The sequence below is a fragment of the Phyllostomus discolor genome, chromosome 13, assembly GCF_004126475.2.
Source record: "Phyllostomus discolor isolate MPI-MPIP mPhyDis1 chromosome 13, mPhyDis1.pri.v3, whole genome shotgun sequence".
Taxonomy (NCBI): Eukaryota; Metazoa; Chordata; class Mammalia; order Chiroptera; family Phyllostomidae; genus Phyllostomus; species Phyllostomus discolor.
This window is the reverse complement of record NC_040915.2, coordinates 72,287,953-72,294,839: the sequence shown is the minus strand read 5'-3', so window position 1 is coordinate 72,294,839 and position 6,887 is coordinate 72,287,953. Positions and strand designations below refer to the sequence as shown.

Here is a 6,887-nt window from a genome sequence, read left to right as displayed (position 1 = left end):
GAGGGACAGAAACATTGATGTGAGAAACATCAATCAGTTGCCTCTCATAGGCATCCAGACCAGGGATCGAACCCGCAACCCAGGAATGTGCCCTGACAGGGAACTGAAGCAACGACCTTTCAGGTTTGTGGGATGACACCCAACCCACTGAGTCACACAGGTCAGGGCACCTTCTTCTTTTCTAAATGTTCCCAACTACCAAGCCCACGTTTTCAGCCTGGATCAACTATGAATCTGCTGAATGGTCTGCACCCAAGCATCACCTAGGAGTTTGCACACTCCCTGTGCAGACACATGGGGGTTTTTTTGGTCACGCCCAGACCAATAAAATCAGAGCGTCCAGGTGAGAGGCAGCAGCAGTGTTTTTAAAGATCCCCAGATGACTGCAACCTGCAGCAAACATTAGGAATCATTGGTCTACACAAGTGTACCTTAATTCTCTAGTAATGTCCTATAAGAATTATTTCTGAAACTGTAGTCAGGTGAGCCGTATTTTCTAGAAGTCAAACTATTTTCTTAAAGTCACTTCTCTCTTTTTTAAAAAATTTTTTAAAAGATCTTATTTATTTATTTTTAGAGAGGGAAGGGAGGGAGATAGAGAGAGAGAGAGAGAGAGGGAGAGAAACATCAATGTGCGGTTGCTGGGGGTTATGGCCTGCAACCCAGGAATGTACCCTGACTGGGAATCGAACCTGGGACACTTTGGTTCCCAGCCTGCGCTCAATCCACTGAGCTATGCCAGCCAGGGTAAAGTCACTTCTCTTTTTAAAACGATTTCACATGTTAATAATCAGGGCTAAACCTCTTGGAGAACTACGTGCCAAGCCTTGTTCTAGGCACTTTACAATGGGTACATTGGGTTATGTCTCTCTTAATCTTATTATTACAATTCTACAGAAGAAGAATTGAGTCAAAGAGGTCATGAGCACACCTACAAGTTTAGTCAGCATGCCCTAGACTAGTGCCTCTGACACTAGAGGCGTTAACAGATTTAAAATGCTCTGTCCTCTCTTGTTATCCTCCCCTCCTTGATCTTTGGCTTTAATTCCACCCAATTACATTTGCTCTTGAAAACTGCTCTCTTTACCAGAGAAGATAACCCCATGTAGATAAGTCTGCTGATATTCTGAAATGTACTGAAAAGAGAGTGAAAACTGCACTTTTCCTGCATCTTCAGAATGAGAGTGGGTGCGTGGCGGCCACAGCACAAGAGTCTGCACAAGACGGCAGGCACCAGATGTGCCCCAAAGAAAAGGCAGCTTGTTGCACGAGCCGCGCCACACACCTTGTATGTGGAAAGGTATGCGCGAGGAACTAGACAGAGTTTGTTCCTTGGGAGGAAAAATTAGATTGAGGAAAATGAGGATGAATTACGGTAAATAATCTACAGGAAGCAGGTGGTGGCAGGAGTGTATGTGGAAGCCACAACTGCAGAGAGACACAGAGAAGGGAAAGCAGAAAAGGAAAAGTGCAGAGAATGACAGATGGGACCAATAACCCGAGGGCGGGACTTGGAGCCTCACTTACTGGAAGGAGGCAGGTGGTCCTCTGCCTAGAAGGCAGCCCCAAATGCCCCAGCTGGAAGGCCAGGAGGTGTCTACCAATGGGACTGGAGAACTTTAAAACCTGGGCACAGACCTAATCTAATTATTTATATGCAAATTAAAGTAGTTTCTCCTGCCCACAATGCCAGGGTCAACATAAGTGAACACGGAAGAGGATTAAATAATAACTCAACCCACTTAATCCAATGTTCTTTCCACTACATAAGAGCCACCCAGGTCTGAACAGATCTGCCACTAATGACCTCTGACCTTCAGCTGTGACTTCTCTGTCAAAGGGAGCTGACACCCGCTCTGTAGGAGGGTGGCTGTGAGGAGGAAAAGGTGCAAGGCAAAGCACCACGTCCTAGGGTCCGTGACATGTGTCAAAACAGCATGGGTAATGGATGCCCATGTGTGGCTCCTTCCAGCACGAGGCACTGACACCCCAGCTGCCAGGGGCGGGGGTGCCACAACCAAAGGCATGGCCCCTCCTGAGGACAGACCTGATGGCTGCAACTAGAAAAAAACTGTCCCTTTGCCTCAGTTTGGAATAACTCAGAGGGGCCATTCCAGAACCAGAGCCTCTCATGGGATCATAGTCTCTGGCAGTGTATCCAGGTCTGACTCACGCCTCTGCCCAGCTCTGAGTCTCTCCCTCACACAAAGGCTCATTCCAAGAGCACCTCGCAGTAACCCCCTACCAGCAGACTAGTCTCCAAGTCCTTCCCAGGCCTCTGTCCCACCTCTGGTATATATGAATTCCCACGGAGGAATGTGCTTGAGTAGGGAGGACATGCTGCTCAAGTTCAAGGGAAAGGCTGAATCTCGGTCTCAGGAGTCAGTACCAGTCTGCGGCTTCTAGAGAGAGTCCCGCCCCACTGGGGTAGGCAGACAACCATGTAATGGCTTCTACGTCTGTCTGCTTCAGGACAGTAGAGAGACTAAGCCCCTTTCCAAATCACCTTTTGGCAGAGGTAACTGACCTCTCCTTAATCCTGGATTAAGGTCTTAAAGAGGGAAGCCTGCTAGTGGTGCCCCTAGAAGATGTTGACATGCTGTACTTAAGAACAGAACAGACCTTAGTCCTTCTGGCCACTGGCCCGAGGCATGGGGTGCCAAGACCTCCTCCTACTTCCGCCACCCCATGCCTACCCGTCCTTTAACCCAGAGAGCCAATCAGCTTTGGCACTATCAGGGCACAGATCATGAAACCCCATGGCAGGCCCCTGCGTGGGAGTTGGTGAGGAAGACAGATGCAGAGCGCTATGTTGGGGGGCAGGGTGCAGAGGGGTCATGATGACTTAGGGAGGCATGCTCATCAAAGCAATGACCCTGCTGCCATTGGGGGTCCTTGGTGTTGCCCCCTGACTCTCTTCCACATGCCTGCATCTCAGGAGTTTGGCTGGCCAATGGGGCCAACCAGAACAAAAACCCAGGTAAAAAGCAAAGTGCCAGAGCTCACTATTCAAGCGCTGAGCCTAGACTCTGCAGAGGGTGATGGAAGAGCCTTTATGCAGGTGCTGAGAGAACTTCCATGAGCTCCCTTTCCTAAGGGGAACACTGGACTCCTGGACTTGCTGTCCAGTGCCTGGCTTTCTGCCCATGTGCCCAAGTGCTCTCAGAGGCTGCCAGACCCTGTTTGGCCCCCCCTACAATGGGGAGTATCTGCACAATGGATGTCTCTTCTCAGTACCCATTTCCTCCAGACTGTCCTGCGGTGGCGGCCAGCCTGCTCTGCCGTCCTCCCCAAGGGCAGCACCTGGGCTGCTGATGCTGTTGCTCCTCAGACAGGCCTCCTGCTAGCTGGGGACAAAACACACACTCCACTCTTGATGAAGACCATTCGGCCTCACAGAGGAGCACTGACATGGCACAATCTGCAGCTCCCTTTCCAGGACAGCATTGCCTTCCTGCGAGGTGGGCACAGAGATGACACTGGGGTACGGTCTTGGAATATCCCACCCTTTCTGAGCCTCAGTGTCCCCACCTGTTATAAGGAGAGGTTGGTCTAGAAGACCTGCTCAGTTACTTCCTGCCACAACGGTCCAGGATCACTCTTCACCTCTCACATCTCCGCGTGCTGACAGGAAGCAGAACAGATGAGCTCGGTGGCCAGGGAGTGAGGAAGAAAAAGGCAGTGCTGAGGCGCAGGACCCAGGCCGTGAGTCCTGCTCTCCTTTCACTTTCTCTCTTCTGACCACATCACTGCCTCGAACTATCAGCCTCTCCTCTTCCTACTTCCGCATGTTCTGTGTCCCCCGAGAAGAGCTGCAGAGCCATTGGGGTGGCTGTGCAGGGCAGCTGGGTAGCCCCCTCTTTCTCAGCTCTAAACCAACTCTCCTTACAGAATCTTAGCACAGCATGACTCTTTGTCAAAACCTAATGGCTGCTGGAAGGGAACAGGTAGGAACAGAGGAGAGCTGACTGAGGGGAAAATGCAAGCTGGGGCACTGACTCACCACGGACAACGGCCACAACATGCTGGCAGCACCACAGCCTCCAGTCAAAACCAAGCTCCCTCCCACAGTCCCCATGCTGTGGTTTGTCAGCCAAGTGCCCGGGCACTGGAGCCTGCCCGTGTAAGGGGTCCTGCAGAATAAACCCTGATCTCTGGCAAGGACCTTTCTCTTACAACGCTGGAAGGGGTGTGAAAGTCTCGTTACCACGGGCAAAGGCCACAACACTCAGCATGGACCAACACTGCAATGTGGCCACGAGAATAACTAAAATATATTTGGGCCTCATCAACAGAAGTGAGGGAGGCTAGTAATACCAGTGGGAACAAGCCTAGAAAGAGTGCCAGCCACACTTTGTGAGGCCTACTGTCCAGATAAGATAAATAAGACAGTGCGGTCTGGAAACCTGCCCCATGCGAAACTGTAAAGTAATAGACTGAATGAGAGATACTGTAAACAGCATACCAAATTTTTGAAAAGAGGAAGAGAAGACAGAAAGCCAAAGGAGAGAAAAGTCTCAGTTTTTGTGTCTCCAAAGGGAAGTTATCAGATAGCAAAACTGAATTTGAAATAATAGGAAATATTCTAAGACTTTTTGCAGCCAAACACGGCAGGAGGGTAGCTTGCAGACGAGGAGCTCCTAGTGAAGGGGGCTGGTTTCCTATCCTCATCAAAACCTCACAAAATCTCCCCACTCTGAGCCATCATCTGTGGCTGAGCAGTGCCCAGTCACAGGGGACCCCGAGCAAGGCTCCAGTGCAAGACCAAGCACAGGGCTTTCTGATTTCTGTACCGGAAACCACGAGGGATCTCCTCTGCTTCCACTCTATGGATCCTTCTTCCCTGGGTTGAAAGGTAACATCTGTCTTCCCTCTACTGTTAAGAGGCCGGGAATATACTCCCAGACTCCACGGGTCTCCAAAGCAGAAAGGTCTTTGGGTCTTACTCGGCCCAATTTCCCATCCAAAGCAGTGATCTCCTCTGCAGCTTCTCCAAAGAGAAAAAAAAGAAACCAAAATAATGCATTCAAATTCTTAAGTAATAGAGAGGAGGCCAAATCCTCTTCCCAAGAGAGGCCAACAAAATTTGGCTCTGAAACCACGGAGGTGCTGCTCCTTCCCATCACTGTTGGTCTCAGAGCCACCAAAGGTAATGAAACCCCCACCAAGAACAGAAACGCCGCTGTGAGCTTCCTGGAAGTCTTGTGAAATATGCTCAGTGGGAGTGAGTGGATGCTGGGAGAACTCTGCCCACTGCTGGGCTCTCTGTATGCTGACATTTACAGTCAGGATGGAAAATATCCACGAGATGTGCCCTGCAGGACTGGCTTGTTTTCTCTTGAATAATCTAGCATCTGGCCCACCAAAAACCCTTGTATTAGGATCTATTAAATACCACTGCCTGGGTGTACCGCATTAAAATTCTCTCTTTGACCAATGACCTTTTGTCCAGCTTTATTTCCCAGAACACCCAGGGGGCAGGTAGATTCAGAACAGTCCAACCCTCCCAGGCTAGATGTCTCCCCCAACCTCCTCTAACCTCATGTCATGTCCATGTCTACAAGAGCTGACTAAATGTGACTGCTGAGTGATGAATGCAAAGGGAAATTAGAGAGCATAGGGAGAAAGTGGCCTTGAGCTGGATGCTAAACATGGAAAGATTTAGTCCAACAGAGATCATTTTCAGAAAAGTAATGGCTGAGCAAAACCAAAAAGTTATAATAAAAACTTAGAAGCATGCTAAACCGTGGCGCTCCTTTAGGCTCAGCAGTGTTCCTGAGGGCATGCCACCCACGTACCCTTGGTTACAACCCCCCCGCATGCTGCAGACACTTCTGTCCCTTCTCCATCCCTGAGGTCCGGTGGGCTGTGCAGGGATGGGGCTGGGTGCGCACAGTAATTATAAGACCTGGTATTTATGGCTAGCTATTTCTGGCCTCTAGCTTGTTTTCCCTCCCTTGAGCTCCCTCTGAAGAGATCAGCCTGCCTTTACAGATGTGGTTTCCAGTTTTCCTGATAACAGGGCAACATTCACGGGCATCACTGTGCCCCCTCCAGAGCTGGAAGTCAGGCAGGGGCTCCTCCCCATACTCTGCAGGCCAGCAGGAAGGAGGGCAACCGCAGGGCCACCTTCTCCCAGCCGGTCACACACACGCACCTGAGAACTGCCAGTCACCTGATAAAGTGCAAGGCCTCTCCAAAGGACCTGTCACCAAGACTATTCAAACTGTGATCTCCAAAGCAGTCAACCAAAAAAAAAAAAAAAAAAAGTCATGAAAGTCTGTGAAGTGCTGTTGATGTGCTAGTTCTGTTGTAAGAACTTTACAAATATAAACTCTTCATGGCCACCCTATATAGTAAATACTAAGTTATCCCTATCTCACAGGTAAGAAAAACTGGGGCACAGAGAGCTTGAGACACTCACCCAAGATCATAAAGACAGTAGCTGGTGGCACCAGGAGTCACACCCAGGGGGCCAGCTCCAGGGTGTCTGCTCTTAGCTCTGGCAGAGGAGCTGCCTCGCTCAAGTTCATGGGCCCTGCACAGATACTCCAACTCAGTGTGATCCCACATGATTCTGATGAGCAGCCAGGCTGGGGGCCGTGAGCTCAGTCAGTGCTTCTCCAACTATGGTGTGTGTGCTGACTTTCAGACTCCTGGGCTTCAGAAGTTCCAGAACTGGAACCAAGAACCTCTGGTTTTAACAGGCACCAGGATGACTCCCATGCAGGTCATCCAGCAAAGGCACCTGGGCAAAGCTTGTCCTACTGCCTCCTTCCACGCAGGGGGAAGAGTAAGCGACTCACATGGGCACCTCACCAGCCTGCAGAGGCCACACAGCCCTCAGGGGCTGGTGCCCTGGGGAGGGAGCCAGGGCCTGTGTGAAC

At 50.4% G+C, this 6,887-nt stretch overlaps 1 protein-coding gene across 14 annotated transcripts in view; it reads right to left on the bottom strand.

The window, feature by feature from the left end:
- Positions 1-6,887, bottom strand: part of GRAMD1B (GRAM domain containing 1B) — a 163,589-nt gene that overhangs the window by 63,043 nt on the left and 93,659 nt on the right. The window contains exon 1 of one of the 14 annotated variants that reach the window (XM_036014272.1): positions 1,528-1,582. The exons of the other annotated variants lie outside the window; for them this stretch is intronic. The gene's annotated coding sequence lies outside the window, so the exon portion shown is untranslated. Of the gene's footprint in view, positions 1-1,527; positions 1,583-6,887 lie in introns of those variants that run through there. 14 annotated transcript variants of the gene reach the window in all.